Source organism: Platichthys flesus, chromosome 5 (genome assembly GCF_949316205.1).
Source record: "Platichthys flesus chromosome 5, fPlaFle2.1, whole genome shotgun sequence".
NCBI lineage: Eukaryota > Metazoa > Chordata > Actinopteri > Pleuronectiformes > Pleuronectidae > Platichthys > Platichthys flesus.
The window spans coordinates 9,961,302-9,986,516 of NC_084949.1; the positions used below are offsets into that span (position 1 = coordinate 9,961,302).

The following is a 25,215-nucleotide window of genomic DNA, read 5'->3' on the forward strand; positions in this document are numbered from 1 at the left end:
GGTACAAAGTGCTGCAGCACAAGTCCTGACAGGAACTACAAGGATAGATATTACTCCTGTCTTAGTTTCTCTGCATTGGCTCCCTGTAAAAGTCATAATAGAATTCAAGATCATGCTCCACACATAAAAAGCCCTTATTAATCAAGCCCCTTCACATATCAAAGAGCTCATAACACCATATTTATCCAAATAGATCACTTCGCTGCCTTAACAAAGGCTCTCTTGCGGTTCCAAGAATCTGTAAGAGTAGAATGGGAGGTAGAGCCTTCATCTACCTGGCTCCTCTCCTGGGAAATCAGCTCCCACTCTGGGTTCAGGAGGCAGACACCATCTCTACATTCAAGATTAGAGTTAAAACGTTCCTTTTTGATAAAGCATATATGGTTAGTGCTGGATCAGGTGAGTCCTGAACCCTCCCTTGGTTATGCAGCTATAGCTCTAGACTGCTGGGGGAACTCCCATCATGCACTGATCAATTATTGATCAATTACCATTATTAACAATAATACCTATTGTTGCTTCATTATTATATGAATTGCCGCTGCTATCATAAATAAAATGTTTACACTATAACTAGTCAGAGCTGAAACCTGATGGTGCTCAAGTGTTCCTGGTCTCTCTCTCCTCTCTCTCAAAAGATCATTCACTTCACTAAATGGCTCTTTAGAAAATGCATGCATTGAAACATAACTAATTCAGCCTGACAATCTCTAAAACAAACCTTCAAACCCTTTCATTTGGTTTGTCCCAGTGATGTCTTCTGTGACATCACCACAGGTATAAGGTGAGAGTCAATGCTGGGCAGCTCCTAGTTTAACACTGTGGGTAAGAACAAATGAACACAAAAGTATGAATAGAATAATAATTAAACAACATTTGAACCTGCAACCTAATTAAAGGTAAGTAAAATAACCAACGGCTGTGTGTTTACTTTAAAGGGATAGTAAACCCAAAAATGAACATTTACACAATATCTACTCACCACTATGGCGATGGAAGGGTGGCTGAAGAGTTTGAGTCCACGTTAAAAAAAAAAGTTTGAAGAATTGGTCACAAATAACTACAATTGGATTTGGATTTCTCTGCAAAGCTGTTTGAAAAAATGCCTCCTAATGCATTAAAAGTAAAATCCCCTGAAACTCCAAACATGTTTTGTAAATAATTAGTGAATTTTCATTTTTGGGTGACCTATCCCTTTAATATACTCATGTAATTTGAGGTGAACTGTAACATATTACCAACTAGTACAAACCCGGCATAGTAAGAGATGTTACAAAAGTATTGGTAAAGTATAGTGAAATTAACGTGTGTCCAAACTAATGAGTGCAATGTGAAATGTGGTCAAAGGGACCGAGGAAATGGTGAATAAGGAGGAGTCCTCTCCCACTGTTGATATACTGGTGTAATCCTTTTTAAACTGCAGAACTATGTAGTGTTTACAGGAAAAAACAAAAGTCCTATGACAACCGCATTATAAACTGTACCATTCAGAAGACCCTCACCAACCCTTACTGCAACATACTGAGCGTGATATATATAATTTTTTTACTAAGTACTTTTGGGAATTTCCTCTTTATTGACATTGACCATCCAGGCTGCTGCAGCACAACCCGACCCCGAAAAATATGGTGCCACCAGGGCACCATATTTTTTAATAAAATTCACCCCTTGACTTCACCACAACGTTCAGCTGTCCTGGCAGTTTTGTGTTTACTGTCAAGTTATTGTGTTGTGATGGTGGTTCAGTTATTTTGTCCACGGTTTCATATCAACTTGTCATAAGATGCAACAATTGAATGAAAAATTCAGAAGACAATTTATTTGGAGGAATTTGAGTGTATAGTACTCAGTCTATATATAAAAATGGACGACATTAATGCAACCCAGAAGTCCAGCTTCTAGATTGCCACCCGGTGGATGGCTGCAGTAGTGGTTATACCTCCTCCATGTTCATGAATAGGACATTGAGCAAGTAATTTTGGTTTTAGTTAGCCTACTTATTTGATTCAACAAAAACAGGGTGAAATATCATGATGGACAACTGAAACTAACTCACGATTGGTTGAGCATTCTACAATGGCTCCATGCCCCGTCTGCTACTACGCAGCACCAGTGCGCAAGATGTCGTTTCCGTGATATTTTAGCCTCATTTCACAATAGTGGGAGGAAATGTGGTCATGCACTGTACATTGAATGGGATGGCTGTTGACATTTAAGTGTTAGATAGTTGAATTGTGGTTTTGATAAATTTGGTTCTCTGTGACTCTAGAAATGTGATATTATCACTAACATTTGTTTCTCTCTCTCTCTCTCTCTCTCTCTCTCTCTCGCTCTCTCTCTTTCTCTCTCTCTCACACACACACACACAAACACATGCACACACACACACACACACACACACACACACACACACCTGCCATTTCAAGCGGATCAATACCTAAAAATCTTATCTGATTAGGTTGTTCACAAGAGGATAAAGATTTTCTGTCAATAGGCATTTTCTTCTCAATGATGCTGAGAATGAAATATTTATTACATGATGATGTTACACAACAGTTTTTTCTTTTAATAAAATATTTAAACTTAATATAAATTTTGCCACAGCAAATTTAATCTTTGTCTATTCAGTACAATTCTCTCTGCAGAAAGAGGAAACATTTTCACATGTTGTTCATCCAACTTTCAATTCTCTCAAAACGTTATCATTCATTTGATTCCACAGAATCAATCATGGCCTGGAGAGTTATTGCAGATAATTAAATTTAAAGCCTCCACAGAGGATCATTTTCATGTTTCTTTGTACATTTGTACACATTACAATGACGGGGCACATCCAAATGTTCCCATCAAACACTGTATATGCATAAGGATTATTCTACAAAGGATCTGTTAAACACAGATTAGGCTTCAGAGAAGATTCAGAGGTGTTTAACAGAATACAGAGGTGCTGAGGCTGATTGTCATTCATGGGCTGTGGCAGAGATGGTGTCCCCATCCGAATCCGATCCTGGTACTCACTCAAGACCTTGTCATTGATTTTTGTCTCGGGATTGAGTACAACAACCCTCTTCACCTCCTGATAAGGCTGCCACACACTAATCCATAGTCGAGCAGATTTTAGACTCCAAAATGTGTAAGCCAGTTCTGCCTTCTCTGCCATGACTACATCAATATGCTTTTTTTACTTTTAGTTTTTTGCTGCAAAACAGAACAAACAGAGCACTGCTAGCATTTTTACTTTCGGTAATGGACTTTTAGGCTTAGAACAGAATGTTATTGACGCCACTCCAAGTCAAGTACGAATGTCGGGGCTTCGGTAACCACACAAGCAGTATGGAGGCATGTTGTGTTTTTTCTGTTTTATTACGTCTGAAGAAGAGATCACTTTGGCTGCGACACTGTTTACCCCTGACACTCCTGAAGTGTTATGTGGAGTCAAACAGTGGTGAGTAGATAATGAGTGAATTGTCATTTTTCGGTGAACTTCATGTTCATCCATTCTCCATCATCAAGACTCCACATTGACTCACATTACCGTCTTATCAGTTAGGTTATGCTGCTGATTATAGGTCATTGCCCCTGCATTATCAGTCTGGCCCCTGAGTGCGTGTCTTATTATTGATGCACAGCAGTTGTATGTAAATAGAAATGCACTGGGGACAGGGGTGTGTATAAATATTAAAGGAGCATGATTCCACCACTAGAATGAAAACAAAACAGTGCAAGTGATACAAGGTTATATGGTTTGTTTTCAGTAAATATACAAAATAAAGTATTACAATATACACACATTTTATTAATAACCTAGCACAATACAGCCTATTCTTGATTTACACGAGAGGCACACTACACAACAGCTTTTTAAGAATTTGATCTCAAATCAAACTTTTTCACAAATAATAGGTTTTTGTTTATGCTATTATAAAATAAACTCCCTTTTTTATTGGTTTTAATATTGGGTAATGTGTTATTGTTGTAATGTCTCTGTTCATATTGTCATACTGAACTAAAGCTGTTTATGAGAAGTAAAATGGAAAATAAATAAACAGTGCTCTTCTGTTAGCTTTTTTGGACTGTCCCTGTATTTTTAAAAGAAATTACTCACAATAGATTGAACCTGTATTCGGATTATTGTGCTCATGTCTGAAAAAAAGGCACAACAATAAAAACGGTGTCGTATTTAAAATTACTAATGGTTTAAATTTACCTGTAACATATCCAAATGTGCTAATAATGTAGAACGGCAATGGTATTCCCACACAAAAATGTGAGTCAGTGTTAACATGGACATTCCCGAACGCCAGTAACCTTCTTTTCTATTGGCTGCGCCTCCTAGGACTGAGGCTGACAGTCAGCTTAGACAGCTGAAAGTCATGGGATTGTACTTAAAGAGCAGATAACAAACCAGATCTCCAGTATCGGTCCCCTCATCAGTCTCTGGGCTTTATCAGCATGTGGGCTTATTGTGACACAGCCCTCATCTCTTCCTTCATGCTTCAGATGCCTCTTCAGCCGCCCATGCAGGATTCAACCTAAGAACCCACCATCCATGAATAAGTGCAGTGCAGAAACCAGAATAGAGATACATTAACATATATTAAAATATAATTATAAATGGCTTCGTTAAGAGGGCTAATTAGCGTAAGGTCCTATTTACTATAGAACCCTGATGTAAAGCAGCCATAGCTACTGATATTAATCCCACTTAATTAAAGATTGCAGATGTTCTCTGATTGGTGCACCTCCGTCTTTATTCAAATGAGGAATCACACTGCCACACAACTGAGCACAATTCGTTATAAAAATTATAATGTGATTTGTTTGGTCTCTATGTGTTGCTTCCTGTGAGTCGCTGCATCTCCCTACATCTCACCTGGGATTGGCTCAAGCTCCCCCTGTGACCCTGAAAGGATACAAGTGCCATACATAATGAATGGATAATCCTATAGCATAGTTCAATTCCACTATTGTTCACTTTGCTTTTATTTATGCTTTTCCGTTATCTGCTTATTTGAAAATTAATGTAAAGTCATTTTGACTCTTTCTTTATAAGCAAGATATATTGTTTTATATTTGTATGTTTGCATTTGTGTGTTTTTCTTTATTTTGAGTTGGCCTTCATCCTGCTCTCAGAAGGATCGATTTCAGTTAAAGATTTATTTTTAAACGTGACAGTCGCAGGAGCGTTCACTGCAGAAAGCTGTTCAGCTAATTAACAGGACAAATCACTGCAGCACTGCTGACAACACAAATCACCATATAACATTGACATTCATTATTAATATTATTTTGGTCATAAACCCTTGTGTGATTCTGCCTCTCTGTGCTCGTCACTGTATTCCTGTGTGTGTGTGTGTTTGTGTGTTGCAGCCTACACCTGTCAGAGAGTATAACCTTTCAACGACCCTTGCTCTCCCTCCTCTCATACCTTTCCCACAGAGCCTCAAAGGGAAAATATTCAATGACTGATGCACGTTCAGTCAGGGCCACCGACCTGCAGACCTGCGTAAAGCTAAACATAGGAAGAAATAGTCAAACAGGAAGTAGGAAGAATTGCTTTTCAGAATAAAGACATGGACTATCGACAGACTGCATAGAGATGAGATATAAAATAATATCTTTGTTTATTTCCCTGTTTTTAAAACAGTTACAAAGTGATTCACAAAGTAAAAAAAATACTCAGGTACAAATACATAAAAACAGCAGAATAAATTAAAGATTAAAAACACTAAACATGTGACAGAAGTTTAAGCATGACTTCAAACTACATTAAGAAAAACTAGAATTGCGTAAAAGCGATAAATTAGATCAGTAATTGTGCGTTTAAGCATTTTTAAAACTGCTGACTCAGCTAATCTCATTGATGAGCAGTCGAGCCTCTGCCTTCAGATGCTCTGACTTTATTTGACTTGTAACACAATCTTCTGTGACATTTGCAGAGAAGGATGAAAACCTGACATTGCTGGAGAGAATTTAATGAGCCCTGAATCAGCCAACTTTGTGTTTGCTCATTGCCTATGGTCAGGATTACCGTCAGGATTGTTTGGATAGGGTTTCAGTTGACAGATATACAGTTAACATGTTATCAGGCCCTTAAATGTTGTGACATAAATACAGTAAACACATTTACAAGCACTTTACAGATTTATTTATTACAGCACTTGACAATTATGACAGATTCTCATTGTATAGATGGGAACATATCTTCAGTGGTTTTCTATGATTCATTTCCATTTTTCCCATTTACACCTCTGGGATTTGTTTACATCTAGAATGGTTATGATCGTCCTTGTCTTAGGTGCCGTTTTTGCAGCGATTGTGAATCAGCAGTTAAGCTTAAAACCAGTGGCAAGACGCATTTCACACACACTGCATTTCTCATTTGCAGAGAGACAGTGGGACCCTTTTATAAAAGAATATTGAAATTCAGGACAATTTATACTAAAAACTATACATACATTCAATACTGTTTTTCATCTCATAGCAAAATGGGCTGATCAAAATTAAATTGAGCCTGTTGGAGTTGGTAAGGGGTTGAACTTTGGTTGCAATGACAGGCACTGCTACAAAACATGAAATTTAGGTTTCGGTTTTGAGCTTTATTTTGAAAGTTTACACAGGAATGGGCGTGTAGAGTCATGAGCTTGACCAGAGTGAGCGGAGCATCGGCAGCGGAGCGCTGAGCCTCTGTCAGTCCGACACCAATAGTCTGCAGCCGTAGAGAGAGAAAACAGAAAAGTGATTTATATTATATTATACACAGGGAATAGGAGGAGAAAGAAAAGTTAGCATGGACTGTGGTCTGAAAGGACAAATTTAAGAAGTCACAAGTTCTTTCTTTCTTTTTTTCTTTCATTCTTTCTTTCTTTCCTTCTCTCTCTCTCTCTCTCTCTCTCTCTCTCTCTCTCTCTCTTTCTTTCGTTCTCTGTCTTCATCACTGTGGACACGGTGGCGATGTGATGCTCGCCTCTCTCGGGACTGGGCCTGCGGTGGTGATGATGGGTCGGCTGAGGAGATGAGCATCGGGCGGTGTGGGGTACCAGGGGCGTGAGAGGTGGTCTGGACCCTGAGGTAAGAGGTGTGTTTGTCTTCTTGATATTTGCTCTGTTCATCTGTTCTCGGACTCTCGGACTCTTGAGTCATGTTCTTCCTGAGGAGTTTTCCTCTATGTGGTCTTTAAACACTTCCATAGGGGAGAGAGAAACTCACGTTTTAAAGGTTGACGTAAAAAAACATTTCAAAATTTGTTTCATCATTCCTGAATATGAACGTGTCCCGCCATTCACAAAACACAGCTGTAACTTCCCAAGCTTTCTAGCTGTGTGTGAGTGTGTGTGTGTGTGTGTGTGTGTGTGTGTGTGTGTATAGCAGACTCGTTTTTGAAGCCTCTTCAGGACCTTTTCCAGTATAAAAACACCTTGTCAGGACCAGCAAACCTCATGGGGAAAAAGCCTGGTCCTAATGAGTTGATGCTAATATAGTGGTCAGGTTCAGATTAGGGAGGAATTTTTCATGGCTCAGGTTAGGGACAAGGTTTTATGATTTCATGATGAATGAACTGGAGAACTGAGTTACGACGGAGACTACCTCTTCTTCGCTCAACTCCGAAAGTGCGGCAATCTGCTACAAACTACAGTCAACAAGTGATGTTATCTGAAGTCATGATTATTTAGTTGTTGCTGATGCAAAATCATGCCACACTAGAGCAAATAATAAATTCAGCTATAAATCCAGCTGTTACACTGTTGGTGAATGAGAGGAAGTAGTCTTGATGACCTGCACACACTCTATCTTTCTTATAAGTTTGAGTTCTGCAAAGTCCCGAAAGAACAAATGCAGGCTCTTTATTGCACCACTTTGGAAGATTTTCTGGCCTCAAATGAAGCGAGGTGTGGGTGCAGTGATATGAAGTGCCACAGACGGGCTGGATATTGAATAGTGATATGCGACTGCTGAATGATTATTTCCTGCATCATGTCACAAAACGCTCCGTTTGTGGAACAGATATCTCGTCCGCTCATCAAACAGGACCATGTTGCGCTGCTGTCATTTTGCTCTCTGCCGGTGACATATGCAGAGAAAACGTATTATTGTGTAATGCAGCTGCAAACCCTGCGCCTGTAGTCTGCCTGCAGGCGCTGAGACTGCAGCTGTGTTCATTCACAATGAGTTTGCAGGAGCCTGTAGTGGCCACATCAGACATAAATTACTGTTGTGTCCATATAAGGGATTATACTCTGTAGGATTACAGTGTGCATGTGTTGATCATCTCATAGATAATGACCACGACTGCTAATAAGGGGTTATTAACAAATAATACATAACACACAGGATTCCAGTTTGGATCCTTTGTGAGAAGCCACACATCATTGAATGTATTTGGATAATTGTTACTTGTTCAAACCCATTGTGGTCTCCAAAAAAGCTTAGAAAATAACAACTCTTAACAAATGTTCATATATTATGTTAGTTCAGGGTCCAATCCGATTTCCGTTGGGGCCAGTGCCCCCTGGCACCTCCTCGGAATCCGCCCCTGGTCAGACGCAGAAATCTGTTCTCTGGACAACTGTTGACCTGTCAGCAAATTGTCTTCTCCTTCAAAAGTGGATGAGAGGATCTGATGTGACCCAGCTCATCTGCTTTTACAGTCATGTCTCAGGTCACTAAAATGTTTGCTTGAATTCAATTTGTGAAAACCATTTCTCTGTTTCTCTCCTCCATGTCCTATTGCCCCCTCTGCATTTTCTTTCCCTTTCTAAGAAGTAATATCCTAAGTTGTCCCGCCCGAGACGTCAGACCACTCTTTTTGCAATGGTATGATTGCTGAGATTTGATTTTCCTGCTCTGGCTGTTCCGGCCTCACATATAGGAAACATTTAAAAAAGGACAGATATTGATTCACAACATGAAAGCAGACAAAGTAAGCTAATGTATTTTTTCCATTATCTTCCTCATGACACGATCGCTGTTGTCAAAAGCTCAAGGTTATTTTCTTTCTAATCAATACACAGGCAAAGACGGAGGGTTGCCTCATTCAGCAGGATGCAGGTAGCCTGTCACAGCCATTGTGGGAAGTGACGGCTTCCCCCATGACTTTGGTTCCATTAAAGTATTGGAATCTCTGGAAGATTCATCCTGCTCAGATGGAATCAGATGCATCATTGGGCTGAGGTATTAACGTGGGGCGGAACATTATTCACATTGGAGCAGATCTACACTCAAATTCCTAGTTACCTAAGTGTGCTAATGCTGGAGTATAATTTCCTGCTCTGTCCCGTCTCTATGTTAACATGAAGTGTTGAGTAACACAGTCACTTGTCAGGATTTGCTGCTCTTCTATTAATCAGTGTCAAAGCATGAAAACTGTTGAGAGAAGCAGCTGTTCTTCTCTGTGCCTAGTCGTGAGAGTGTGTCGGCATCAGTGATGACGCTTGGAGGATTGGATGCTTGGCGGTGCACCGTGTGTGTGTGTGTTGCACTGATTGCGAGTATTGCTAGAGGGAGGGTGAGAGAGGCTCTACTTTCAGAGAGCATCTCGACTACAAGTTGCATCAACATAGATCTCGGAGCCCATCGTCGGTCGGCTCACACAGAATTAGCCTCTGGGGGAAACGGACAATAGTTTAGGTCTTTTGGTGTCGACAGTGGAAATCAGGGCAATGACTCTGTCGCTCGTTCACCATCACAGTCTGACGAGTCCATAAAGTTTCTCTAATTATCCAATTAACTCGTAGCATTCCATTGTGGGACTGTTAGCGGCAAAGCATTCAAACTCTGGACACTTCTTTTATTAATTAGGATTGTTTTAAGTGAATATACAGTAAACACATTGACACAGCTAGAATCTTGTACTTAAATAAAATAATGTTGTTCACCTATGACGTTGTAGGGGAGTACCTATGGGAAAAGCCATTGTGTTGTGGTTAGAAATTGAATGTAAGAGTTTGTTTGCCTACACAAAAACACCACTGGGTCCATGTAACATTTTAATGCCCTCTTCTAGAATACGCTTACATCAGCAAATGGTGGGAGGCGAACCTGCAACCCTGCTCTGTCCTAGAAACACAGTTCTGATAAGACATGTTAGTAATATTTAGATTGGCTGCTGGAGTACTGACCACAGACAGTCAAGTTTATTACGAGCACGGAGCACCATTTAGTCCCACGGATGAGGAGACAACGCTTTAACTAATGAATGCATTAACTCCAGTGTCAGCCAGGAAATTGTTGATAACAAAGATGTTGTTGTCGTTGAGCTGGAAAGTTCAATTAAAACTTAAATTGCTTTACCTCGAATCACAACTTTTTGTTTAAATGAATCAATAAATAATTGACATATAACGCAGTGCCATCAGAAGCAGGGAGTTGTTTTCTGCCCTTTGTGCCCTGCTCCTTAAAGCCTGGTATAAAACTATACAGTCCAGAAGATGTTGCACACACGCGCAAACAGACACACACACACACACACACACACACACACACACACACACACACACACACACACACACACATACACATACACATACACACACACACACACACACACACACGCAAACAGACACACACACACACACACACACACACACACACACACACACACAAAGACGCACACCTAATTGAGCACAGTCATTGGCAAAATGTATTTCCTCTTCCCAGATGATAGACACTCACAACCGCTTGCTGATTGGATCTTGTCAGGCTCCTATCACATGACCCCCTCGCAGAAGAAAATTAATTACAAGCGTCGCTGACCCTGTTGTCTTTGCTAACAGCTGTTGTGTGGTCAATATCTACATTTTACAATGATGCACCTGCTTACATGTGAAGGAGACAAGCTATTATTTCAGCAGTATGTGACCATAAGTGGTCACGTGATGCATGTTTTGTGATGTGTTAGTATTGGCAGGGATTAGAGCTCATATGAAGCCAAAAACTTGCATGAACAGAGATCGTTTTCATTTTAAAATAAACTGGTTCTATAATTAGAACTATAATACACCCAATCCAACCTATGATACCGGAGCAAGCACACACTCCTCTCACAACAGCCCCAGAAAACACGAAAAAGCCCCAAACGGCACCTGAGAATTAATCTGCAGGGATTAATTCAGATTAGTGGATTAAATGTTTAACACAGCCATTTAGTCAGAGGGAAACGTCTGGACAATGTGTTGCACTTTCTAGTCAATCCACTGTGCACTCCATCTGTTCCAGTGTGGAACCACCCACAGGTCCATCAAGCCCAAGAGATGACATTACATGGACAAATAAAGGTCACATATAATGCTGACAGGACGCTTTGTTTCTCTTTCGATGGGGACTTCAAAGTTTCCGACCCTTGTACATGCGGGTGCCCAGGGAGGTTTATGTAAAACCTGTCTTGCATATTATATTTTCTTTTGTAGACCCCTCTATTTCATCTGTGTGTTATTTATTCATCAGGGGGAGTCGAGGGGGATTCATTACACAAGGAGCCCCTCATCAGCCACTCTGTCCTGCAGAGGCCGTCACACATCGCACACAACCTCATTCATACTGTATTGAAAGTTACACTCCCTGATTTTGTATTTGCATGAAACGTGCTGCTCCATGTCAGGTACAAATCTTTACATTTTCCACCTGTTCTCTGTTTGATAAACAATCACTATGTTCAGACACAGATATTTAGACCTTATTTGGCCTATTGAGCATGAGTTGCTTCAAGAATGTTCCATATTCTCTTGACATGTTACAGAGCATAGTCTGATTATAAATTACATCATTATTTACACTACACCATTGTGTCCCATCTTGTTCAGCCAGTTTTAAAACCCCAACCTGAAATAGTTTGCTGCCGTGTTCCATTTTGTTTTTTTTCTTTCTCACTTTGCAAAAGCTTCAACTCCTCTTATATATTTCCGTCTTGTTTAAGACCAGGAAATGTGACGTCAAGCAGCTGGTATCTACCGAACCTCGATTAAGATTATCAAATGAGAATAAAACGTAAACATTTCTACACAATGCAACTAAGGTCAGAATATTTAACATGTCTTGATTTGATTATTGTTTGAGCTTATTCGGGTTGAGGTCATCAGAAAATGCTGTTTACGTGTCAGTGTCACAGTCTTGCCTTCATTGGTTTAATTTAGAATATTGGCGTCCATGTTGACTTAGTGAATGTAAACTTCATCAGTGAGCTGGGTAAGAATTTGTTGTTTTGACTGATGTTGCTTTACACGACAGTTGCATCCTCACGTATATAGTATTGTAGTCTCTCTTGAGCTCTTTACTTGTTTAAATTTACTTTATTTAAAATCTATTCTCTTAATTTGTATACGAATATTGCTCTGACTGCATTACCGAGCAGACCTGTCCTTCTCGTCCCACACTTTCCATTTAGATCCTGTGTTAAACAAAATTGGTTCAATCAAACTTAAAACTTAAACTTGAACTTAAAAATATTTTCTCCCCTTTCTTTAAAACAGTATTGTGTTTTGTGTGGGATTGTTTTGTGAAACTCAAATGAACGTCAACAACAAGCCACGCAGTTCAGTTGTGTGTCAGGAGCGCCAAGAACAAAATGGCGTGTCAGTGAAGCATGTTATAGGGTGCACTACGTCTGCATGCGGGTGTGTGTATGTGTGTTCTTTATGCATGTGTTAAGAGAGGATCTGCTTTATAAACACAATTGTTTATTTAATCAACATAGGCCCAGACTGGTTTCTGACGTAAGTTGACGTTCACACACACTCTCAAACATACATGGTCACACACGCACACAGACACACACACACAGACACACACACACACACACACACACACACACACACACACACACACACACACACACCAACATGTTTGGAGAACATTAGGAGCAAAGTGGCGCAGGATGATTAAACGCAGACTTTTGATCCTTCAGCGATAAATAAATCACATAAATTAATCTCCCCATCTCTGATGCTGATGTCCTGAACGTAAGACCCCCCTGTGGCTAATTAAAACAGGAACTGAACACAGGGCTGCAGGACGTGACGCTGTACGCTGTACCATACATGCTTGAAATTCAATTTAAAGCAATTTTGATTTAAAGTGGTTACATTGCTTTCGCTATGGAAACACTGATTACAGGTTAGATGAGTGCTGTCCTTGTGCTGTCCTATGGGTAACATGGAAAGTCTTGTCACTGGTATGTAACAGATCATTAGGGATCATGACTACAGGGATTATGACGGTGTTTGCTTGTTACTAAGAGAAGAAGCAACAAGTAACACAAGGCTAGCCTGATGCTAAACAACCACAGAAACAAAATAAACTTGCAGCATAACCTTCAGCTATATTAAAAAATAATACATTGGATAAGATGACAGTATTTTTCCAAAGATTCAGTATATTCCAAAAAGTCTTATTGAATGAAATCTCGCGAAAAGCACTTTGTTGTTTTCCATTTTTCACACTGCACTATGAGAAACTAGCATTCAGACACACCACATTCAAAAAATCGAGGGAATTGAAAAGGTAAATGGACTGGATTCATATGGTGCTTTTCTAATCCTCACGGCCACTCAAGGTGTTTGACGCTATGAGTCACATTCACCCGTTTGCTCACCCTTTCATACAATGCTTCTATGTACAGCGCTTCTCTATCACTCATGCCCTCTTTTAATGATAGTATATTTACTTGCAGTGGCACAGGATGATTGCACAAGAATGTATACTGCATTTGTGCATTATATAAGGAGTTACTGAAATTGACGTGTATATTCATATATAGAATGTTATAAGTACATGGACAGGCATGGGATACAAAAATGGAACTTTGTCTATCCACTACATCTTGGCAGCTACATATGTAAAGTGTATGGTTATGGAAAATAAACGATGGTTATAGTAGGGTTAGCGCTAGGGGTTGTAAGACGCTACTCGTGTTCGAGAAATGAATTGTTCAGGGAATCAATGACCATGTAGCCTCATGGCTGCACTAGCTGCTAATGGGCCGGTGAAGAAGGAAGGATGTAGCATGACATGGATTTATTGGGCCAATACCAGTATAAGGGAGTAAAAATGACCTCCCCCAAGTAGGTTGTGTTTTCATCAGTACTGTAACTGTATTTGTTCGTAGCTTTTAACAAAAACTGCTTTGGGGATTATGATGAAACTTGGTGGAAGGTTGCAGTATCATTGACGGAAGAATTTTCTTTAACGTTGTGAAATAGGCAAATTTTCAACAATTTGATCAAATTCTGAAAGATTTTGTGAGAATCTTGCTGAATTTTTTATAATTTTCTTGGGATGTTGACGTATTTCAGCTGCTGTATATTAACAAACAGGGCTAGAAACTCTGATGTGTAGCTGTGAAACATAATGTGGCGTTAACTAGAGGGCCTGTTTTAATTTAAACGGTTGAGACTAACAGGCGACACCTGAGTCTCAGGAGAGTCAACTGACCTTCCCCATTGACTCTGCATTTCGGTCAATCCTGTCCAGCCCTTTAGGCGTGTTGCCTTTCATTCACTGACCTCCTGTCCCGTCTGTAATGAGACAAGATGACTGGCAGCAAATCTATAAAGTAACGACCACCTGTGACATTGGCATCTATAACAGTGGGAAAGATCTCGGTTAGGCTTATTAAGTAGGACTGCAGTAAGTGGAGGTCTGCCCTACACTATCTCCACTGCCCCTGTCTGTTTCACCACATAGATGGCACATCGCTTCACACTGGCCCATACAGCTGCCGATGTTGGATTTGGTATTACTGTGTGTGTTGTCAAATTGTCTGACAGACTTGCTACTTCGGAACTGAAAGATCTAAATGTCTGATCCAAAGAAAGTGGGTATGAAAGCTCCCTGTTTCCTGCCTGGTACCTGAACTCCACAGCTCAAACTGTTAACTAACTCGCAGCCATTCAGAGCTTTTAAACAGACGGCGATTTGAAATGTGATCTCAGCTATTAGCTCAACACATCCATACTGTCCTTCTTACATAGTGTTTGCCTGCAGTGCCCGTATGGCTGAGTTCACTATAATCTCCATGCTGCTCTGCGACTCTTACTGTATGACAGGGAAATTGAAAACCATGAATTGGTCCATCACATTTAATTGTGTCCCTGCGTCATCCCTCACTCCAGCACTCCCCCCTTTCGCCACTCTGACTTTTAGTGTCCCATGGCCTGCATTTCAATCCCTTATCTCACCCCTCTCACCCATCACCGGCAATAGCATAACCCATTGTCTTTTACACCTCGTCTGATAAGAGAGTAATTTAAAGACACTCTTTATTGTCCCGCTCTTTCTGCCTCCCCTTCTCTTTATTTCATTGTCTCTTCTTCATACTCTACATTAACCATCTCTATATCCTCCCCTACATCTCTTTCCCCATACACTCACCCATTCCTCCTGCAGTGCTCGCTCTCAAATTACCATGGTCCTTATCTCCCTGCATATTCTCACTCTCTACCTTCAAGCATAAAATTGATCCTCTCATGCCTCTGCCCATCCCACTCACTGCATCGAGTGTGTGTGTGTGTGTAGGATCTGCTCATCCATTCTTCCTAAGTTCCCATCCATATACCTTTTACTTTCATTTCTCACTTGGGAGTGTCACAGTGGCAGAATGTACAACTCATACATGTTTGGTAAATGTGTATGCTCACAGCAATTAAAGACAACTGATATCTGGTGGACTTATGGAGAGAGAGCAGAATGATAAAACTGAAGAGGAGAAGAGGAGATATGGATGGAGAGTGCTTAACCTCAGGATTAAACAGATGTGGCAAACGCAGATGACAACTTTGAAAGACAACGAGATTCAAGAGCTCTTAGTGATACAGTCCGACGCCAGTGTCAATGTGCTGTGAACACAAACATGTGATCTCCACAGCAGAATTCATGTCCTGCTCCTGCTCTTGCTCCTGCTCTTGCTCCTGCTCTTGCTCCTGCTCTTGCTCCTGCTCTTGCTCCTGCTCTTGCTCCTGCTCTTGCTCCTGCACATTGCGCCTGAACGCTCCAGAGATTTCTCTGTTGTTGAAAACGCGTCTAACCCGAGACTGTCCTGCTGCGTGAAAGACAAACTGTGAACACATTTAGTTTAAATGGGAATGTTATCCTTCTGTTGTTAGTGTTTATTTATGCACAGCCCCACAGAGCTCTGGCTGTGGCTGGAGACAAAGCTGTAAAGTTCTTATCTTTTTCTTCTCTGAAAAAAAACATTTCCATCTGTTAAAAATGGCTGAAAAGATGTGGATTCAACAGAGTTTCCTGCACCGAATATTTGAACAAGGGAAAATATTACCATGTAGGTTTTTACTAAGTGCGGCAAGTGGGCCTTAAACATGCTGGGAGCAGAGCTGTGCTGATGCATTATACATGAAGTGCTAACATATATTGCACCGTACTCAGTAGAATCAACTGAGAAAGAGGAGGAGGGAGGGGAGAAAAGGCAGAGAGAGATTGAGTCCGATGAGTCAAACAAGACATTTTAACACCATCCCCACAGATCAGCTGTGCCTGCTGTCTTCAGACAACTCACAGACTCACTTCATTTGTACATAAATGGACAGAAAACACTGAGTGACCTCACCTCAGGATGCTTCCTCAAACCCATCTTGGCATATTTCTGATCTCTGAGATACAAAGAAATGTCTGAAATTTGAGGAATGAACCAGATCACTGAGGATATGTGCAGGCTTGACAGCGCTGAGATCATAGTACCAGACAGGTGATGTCCCCCGGAGCTTTATGAAATGGCGATTGGACGTCTATCTATGGACACACTGAATTCTTGCCACTGCGCACGTGTTTGCTTGCGTTGCGATATCACTTACCCCTCAACTTCTTTCACCCACGTCCAACTAATGATTTAGTCATGCCGCTCGTCTGTCGTCATGACGCCTGTTGTTGGGGCAACCAATATCCCAGCTCTCTGGGTCCACACACTTCCCATCCATCTTGTTTGCATAGAACCGAACAGCGACAGTGACAAATGAATACTGAGGTAATTATACATTTAAAAAGTTCTGAAGTTTAGAATTAGCAGCTTTCATCACATCAGCACCTTTAAGAACAGTAATGAGGACTTCAGAAGAACAAACAGGGCTGTCAGAATTCAAAGCTTTCATTAGTTTTAATTTGAGGGATTCTGCTGAGGAGCCGACGGTGACCGGAAGGGAAAACTTTCTTTATTGTTATAAATCAAACTTGCGACACCACTAAACATCACACAATCTACAACAATTAGTGCAGCAGTAACACACTGTGTAGTGCAAACAGCTCGACTCTAGTGATGATAGTGTCGGTGTGTCAGTTCATCACTTTAGTTGAGACTGAAATCACTTTGGATTGTGATGTAATGGGTCTCCACAGGATGATCCCTGGCTCTTCCTCACCATGAGGTTTTCATCTGAAGGGAACTCCACCAAGGAGATTATATTTTACTCTGTGTTTGTTTGTCTGTATTTTACAATAACTCCCAGACAGATTACTAGGAACTTGGTGGAAGGATGTGGTTGATTCAGTTGATTTATTTGTGAATCATTCACGGAACTTGATGAAAAAATACATTTAGGGAACTGATATTTATAAGTCAGTGCAATTTGCTGCAGATCACAATAAAAGTCTGGTCTTTAAATGTGGTTTCAAAAGGGGCCTGTTGTAGAGGTATGTGCTCTGAATGCCCTTCTAGTATTTACAACTGTTAGTTAGTTGGTTTATGGAATAACTGGACGGATTTTCCCAAAGTTGGGAAAGCAGAAGAATGTGGATATTGTTTATGTTTAGGAATTTCTGTGAATCTCTAAAGTAATAACACAGATCTTGATGGAGTAAAAAATACATATTTAAATATGTAATTTGGTGTGTCTGGATTTAATTTAAGTTGGCTCTGGGACGTTGGTTGAAGTAGGTGTTTGTTGCCATCCTTGTTTCTATAGTAATGTTTTGACAAATATTGGCTGGATTATTATTCGATTTTGTCTTGACATTCTTGTCCTGCTGCTCAGAAAACACAGATCACAAGCAAACAGCACAAGGGCCTGGTTTACTGGCCCTCCAAATGACACAACAAAACATGTGATGTGATGATTCAGATCACATGTGAATCGTTTCTGATCTGATGATTACACCAGCAGGATGACGTCAGTAGTCCATGTCTCCCAAAGTGTTTACAATTCACAAACACAGACTTTGTCTGCCCGGACACTGACAGAATTTTCAGGTTATGTTTCCTAATCATCACATTCATGGTTATGCTACAATATACATGTAACGAAGAGGACTTCGTTCCCTGGCGCTTGAGATGGGGTTGGGGGAATATTGCACCATGCACTTTGACCGGATACATGCACTTTAAGAATTGCACAGGCGTTTGTAAGCAGTTGCACTTTATTGGATTTGCAGAGTTTGCACATGGCATATGTACACACTTAAAAACAGTTCATCTTTATTGATGGGTGAGACATTTATTGTCCTTTTTAAATCTGTGCTGGTAGGTTCTGTGATGGCCACATGGTTCCACCTGCAAAAGAGGGACATGAGAGTTAATGTGCATTTGTGGTAACGGAACGCCAAGATGAGATGTGACTAATATGATATGTTGTGCAATAGTGTGTTAGTATATTGGGAAGGGTAAAGTGTGTGTTTGTGTGTGTAATGGTACTCACTAGTCTATTTTGTCTCCAGGGTGTTCGGGCAAAAGGCCTCCCCAGGAAACAAGCACCATATTTATAGTTCCGGGGGCATCCAAGTGGTGATTAGTGTGGGTGTGGGAAGATTAGTGTATTTGATTATTTTAATGTGCTGGAATTGGGGATGAGGGGGTGTTTGTAAATAAATGTGTGTGGGGGTGTGTACATAGGAGAATGGTGGGTATAATGATTAAAGAAAAGTGTTGTCAAAAGGAGAGCATGTCAGCATGGGGAATGGTTTCTCCCTCCTTAACTAGGCACCCTATATAAGGGGCCATTGTGTTATCAGTGGGGAGAGTTTTCCCCCGTGTGGTTCTGGCATGAGTTGGAGGACGTGTGCCATGTTGCCTGACAGACCACAATAAACCACAATAAACCCGTCTGTGACGCGCAAATATCCTGCCTTGGTCTTCTGTTGCTGTACGGTCAAGCCGTAAGTGTGGTTGTCCTAACAATACACTATGATGTACTGTAGAGCCACAAAACATAATTGCTGTTGGCTGCTGCAGCATCTGTGAGAATTAACAGGATGTGAGCATCACATGAACCTGATCAGGCACAATCACACTGCAAAGGCCCAAAACAGTTTCAGCACACTTCTGTGGTTATACTGTGATTGAAGAGCGGCGGGGGTTATTTCACACATCCTTTCGTCAGAGTGGAGACACTGGGATTGAGTGTGACAGAGAGAGAGAGAGAGAGGACGGTCAGCGCAGTCAGGTCTATGGCGCTGCAGAGAAATTTATGAATGATTCCTCAGTAACGGACTGACTGAACATGAACAGCCCTGCAGGACTCATCCGGAAATATCTCATCCACTTGTGTTCCAGCTCGAACTCCAGCTGTATTTAGACTTTTGTCCCCATCTTTCAACTTGAAGAGTAAACAAATCTCAAATCAGCTGAAGATCTTCTGGTACTGTGAGACACGTTTTGTTTTACATTGAGAACAAGTGAGCAGGAGGAGAAGTTTGTGGTGCACAACGTTTACAGAATGGCTTGAAAAGATTTGTATCAGCAAGGTTCGGCTGTATATATCAGCTAGGCCTAGGCAATAAAACAATACCATTATTTATCGACGTATAATTTTCATCAATAGCCATATATCACAAAATGTCAATGTATATCTGTGTTTTTTTGCTGCACTGTGTAGGCACAGTGAGGAGGTTTACAACTTAATTGATCTTTGTCAGATGTGTAAAAAGTTTTGTCATTCTCTGTTCATAGAGAAGAGTTTAAAACCACAACCTTTACTCAGGAGCAAAATCTGTCTTTTAACTTAAAAGAAATATTACTGTGATAATTAAAATGATAATAATCAGTATTGTCTGATTAGAACATTTTTATCATGGAATCATTTGGGAGTACTTATTCTTCAACTAGAATGGCACTCAGCAGATTGCATACCTTCGCCAAAGCCCAAAGACAAATTACACACAATCATAGATATCAGTTCTCTGAGTATGCCGGGGGTTTTTTTTCAATCAAGATCTTTTCATTGTTTCTTGAGAAATTCACAAAAAATGTCAAATGAACTTGAAAGAAAGTGAAAAGAATTTCCTTCTGCCTCGGCTCCACAATGGATTCTTCCTTGGCTCACACACAACTCTTTCACCAAGTGCCCTACAAATCAGTTTAATCCTTTCCCATAATCCTTCTAACAAACAGCCAAGAAAACATAGCTTGCGGAGGTAAAATGGACCAAAAACATGCCCCTCTGAACTAGAGGAAAATTGTATTTTGCATGATCATTGTTGTCTATTTGTTATGTATGTATTTGTAAAATAGATTGGTGTAACAGTCCTAACAATTAGCCAATTATCAATTGTAACTTAAGTTATTTGAACATGATCTGAGCTCTTTTATGAATCCTGAAAGTTTCCAGGATTAATAAACTGTAGCCAAACTACAGCAGGGAAGTGGAAAAAGGAAGAGGAAGTTGATTATATCTGACATCTAGTGTATTTAAGGATCAGGCAGGAGAGAATGAGGGCATGACTGATACCATGTGATATGAGTTGAAAACTTGAATATTTTGGCATTCATAGCGATCCATAGCGATCCAGAGGCTCTCACATATTTAATGCACCACTACAGGCGTCTGGTGAAAACCTTAACTGCAATTATTTATGTCCTTGCTGCGAGAGGGGCGACAGAAGGGAGCAGATTAAACTCTTATCTCCGCTGGAGCTGCTCCTCTGCTCTCAGGTGTAGTTTCAGTAACAGCGAACAAAAGAGTTAAGAGATCCTCGTCAGCAGCTCAATGGAAGCGACACGCAGAGCAGTGAGGATATTGATTTTTGACTGACAACACTTGAGGTCAGTTGTGAATTGCTCTTGTTGATTTTAGCCTCTTGATCACGTCCTAATAAAAAAAACAATCTGCCTCCGCAGCACTGGCGACCATCGTCATGATCGTCAGTGTGTGGAGCAACTGCTCAGGCCGGATCAAGATGCTGTGGATGGTAAGCAGAGCAGATCGAGAGGCTGATTAAAATGTCCAAGGTCCTCCTGCAGGTTCCCTCCCTCCTCTACGCTCCCTACAACTCAAACAACAATAACATGAAGACACACAGAGCTTAACATCCTACTTAAAATCCACCTCTTTGAAACAGATATCGACAGCATTAGACATGGTTTAAAGACTTAAGAATGTTTAAATCTGAATTGTAGGCCTAAAAACCAGTACAACATTAAAATGTTACAGACTGCATCTTAAAAATATTTAGATCCTAATAATGGTAATGTTGATTTAACTATCCTATCGCACATTTTAAAATGAATTTCATTTTTTTGAGAGATACGTTTTGGAGGCATGCATAGTTTGTAATGTTTCCCTGTGTTGTAGTTCTCTCTCAGAAATACAGATGTCAGCACGTTGTAATAAAACTGCGAACAAGACCGACGTGGAGCAGTCAGGTCCAGTCAGGATAATGTCTGTTTTGGCCATGTGAAAGACTGTGGTCTACCAAGGTTATTCTCTATAAGATATATCTCCAATTAGAGGTAAGAAGAAAGTCATTTTGGGACTCTGATCTTCCTGCATAGTTCTTGTACTTGAGTTAGGTCTTAAATTGTAGTCATTATGGTTGCTGCTCAGGTGGAAGAGCAGATCGTCTAAAATTCAGAGGAGCAGTGGTTCAAGCCCCATTGCTGAAATGTCCTTGGGAAAGACACTCAAGTTACCCCTGACGGCTAGAAAATAGAAAAATGGATGGATAGAGAAAAGCGCTGAGTATAAAACAGCCCGGTGAATGTGTGTATGAGTGGGTCAATGAGTCTAAATAGCTATGAGTGGTTATATGACAAAAAACATGCTTTATAATTACAGACTATTTACCATTTACACACAAGCAAAAGTCAGAACAGCGGCTGGTGTCATGGGTGAAAAAGGCTTGAAAGGTTACTGAGATTATGTTTGTTGTGACTTGTCAAATACCCTGTGTTCAGGTGTGTGTGTGTGTGTGGGGGGGGGGGGGTGCTTCAGGCGAGACCAGTTTGACTACATCCAGCAAAAACACTGCACTGTGTCTTATGTTGCAATTAATGTTATCAATATCACTGATTAATAATAAACACACAATTGATCAATATCTCATAGTCCTCTTCCCTACAACATCATTAACCATTAACTATGCCTATTGTTGATATCACTATATCTACATTGTATATTTTGTTTAATACAAGAACAACAGAGCCAGTTATATTAAAGAACTTACACTTACCTTCATATGAATGAATTGTCTCGGCCGTGCCCACTCAGACTGGATCAGTGGATCAATTTTCATCTGGTAATTGATTAACATACATTTTTTGATAAAAATAACTATGTGATCATGTGACACAATGCTATGTAAAAATGTAGTTCAGTGGAAAGTACAGATGTGGGCTCATGTATAGTGCCTTGAGGAGTACACGTGAAAAGTACCCAAGGATAAAGTGTCCTAAGTAAAGTTTATCTACATGAAGTAAGTGTACTTTGTCTATTCCTCCTACTGCCTCTTAAAAATAATGGACAGTCCTAGTTCTGCTTGTATACAGTAAAAGTTGTACAAGGTTTAACGTCAAAGTTAGTTTTTTATTCTCATGCAGCTCAGTTGTCTATCCGACCATGACTTATTGTTGACATTTAAAAAAAGAGTAAAGTCACAGCTAGAATCTACTTCACTGACAATAAGCTTTCTTCTCCCAAGGTCTGTAGGAGAGAGTCACAAAGCCATGAGGTTTCCTTTGACACACAACCACACACTTTCTTTCTCTCTTAGAAGGATACTTTGTAAAAGGAGATTTGTATTTCTTTTCATTTTTATAATCTCGGCATCACAGAGTGTGGCAGTGTCATAGTAAAAGAATCACATAGTTACTTTATTTTTGTGTTTGTACCTCAGCTTCATCAAAGGATATGTATAATATTGCGATAACCAGACAAATCGTAAATACCTTCTTTGTCCATTGGCATTTAAATCCACTAACACATCAATCTTATAATATGTTTACACAGTGGTCTAGGTGTATAGGTGCAGACAATCTCTGTTTATTTGGGATGAAAGCATTGTGGCTTTAATCTTTCGTTGGGCCCATAACTCCTTGCTACTCTCCAAGATGTCCAAGATCATAGATTGTTTATACAGACGAACAGCATGACTGCTCCCTAAAAGTGAAGTCAAAGCATCTCAAACGTCCCCTGGTGGATGGCTGCGGTATAGTTCATAAACCCCACATCTTCCATGACAGCCGATCGGACATGGAACAATCAATTTATAGTACATGTAAAATAAATTGTGCTCAAAAATGGCATCCGTCATTCTTATCACACGTAGAGTTTCTTCTGGTAAGTTAAGTCGTTATTTGATGCAATAAAAACAGGGTGAAGCATCATGGTTGACAGCTGAGATTGGCTCAGGAGTGGTTCAGCTCACACTGGCGGCACTTTGCACAGACTTTCGCACCGAATAGGCAGAATTTGTATATGGGATATTTTGTCTGGGCTTCTCGCTAGTGGGAGGAAGTGGAGATTTTATATGCAGCCTACGATCCACATTATATAATTATACCACAGCATGAGTGGTATAAGGTTTCTTTAGAGGCTGACGAACAAAGACAATTTCAAATCTCACTCTGTATGGAAAGCCTCATCAGCTGACATCTGGCTTAATTTCACTTGTGCATGCATGTGTATTCACCTGTAGGATGGCGCTCACACACCCAACCGAGCCCAGTGTTACCTTTGTATACCCTCTACCCTCCTCACTATAATTGATTTCCCTTCATATTTCTTTGACAGAACAAGTGCGAGGCTGGTTCGACAGGCGGCTTAATGACACAGCTCTTCTCAGCTCTGACTCTCTGACGTTGCCAGTTCTGACTGTCATCCACCTCAGTTCCCTCCAGGTTCCTGCAAGAACTTTCCGTGCAGTTTAGTTTTTTCAATCAGTCACACAGACACACAGACAGAAAGACAGACACACACATCACAAACTCACCACACATATTGGAGGGAGTGTGTGTGTGTGTGTGTGATCCATCAATCGGTTTTGTTGACGATGCATTACTGCTGATTCCACGGATCAATGCTCTGTTCTGTATGCACACACACACACACACACACACACGCACACACGCACACATACACACACACACGTGTGACCCCCAATTATGAATTAAGTCCCCACAACATGAGATATGTCTGGACCAAACACACTCACACTCACACACACAGCTGTTTTCTCTTCAGGTGTGGACAGCACAGTTCTGTATTGCCAGTTTACTCAACTATTACTCTGATCGGCAGCACTCACACTCATGCAGACACGCTCGCTAATCCTGTTGAGTGTAAATATTTGTGTGTAGCTGCAGGTTCGTCATGGCTACTGACTCTGTGCAGAGCAGGCCTGGCTTCATTAATAATGGACAGTGGGAAATAGCATGGACAGGACAGAGCCAGCGGTGGAGGGGCATTATAGAGGGACTGACACTCCGGTTACATGATGTTACTCTATAGGCAACTGGGAATGGTGATTACATGGGTGAACACGCAGACAGTCGAGAATAAATTCATTTGGAGCGAAAACTAATGTGATCGCTGTGGGGTGAATGGTCAAATTGTTTTTCCAGTATTTTAGATGAGCTCAGAGGTCGTCCCTGTGAGGTCACGTTGAATGGCGAGCTGTGTGGCGCGCCTCTCCTTCAGATGAGAAATATGGTCCTCTCCTCCTGTTTCCTCTGGGGGCTTCTCTACACCGTTTTACTAGTATCTCCCCAACCACAGCCCTGTCTCAGCATGTACTGCCCGCTGATATATGTCAGTGCGCTGATACTATATGCATGACAAGTGTTTTTAATTTTTGTGTGTATGCAGGGTTGTTATTTATAGGCGATGTATGGTATGGTTACATCTACAGATCATGTCCAAAGGATCTTGCAGGAAATTGAGTGACACAGCGGCACAATTGTCTGTGTGTGTTTGTGCTTGTGATTGTGTGCATGTGTGGCTGCATGGCCTTATGCATAACTAGTGTTGATTAAGACTAAAATTAGATGCTCCATGAAGAAACGTGAAC

At 40.7% G+C, this 25,215-nt stretch overlaps 1 protein-coding gene across 1 annotated transcript in view; it reads left to right on the top strand.

Annotated features, from left to right (window-relative positions):
• The first annotated feature begins 6,684 nt into the window (after positions 1-6,684).
• gcgrb (glucagon receptor b) overlaps positions 6,685-25,215 on the top strand; it is a 46,367-nt gene continuing 27,836 nt past the window's right edge. The window contains exon 1 of the mRNA XM_062388939.1: positions 6,685-7,078. The gene's annotated coding sequence lies outside the window, so the exon portion shown is untranslated. The remainder of the gene's footprint in view (positions 7,079-25,215) is intronic.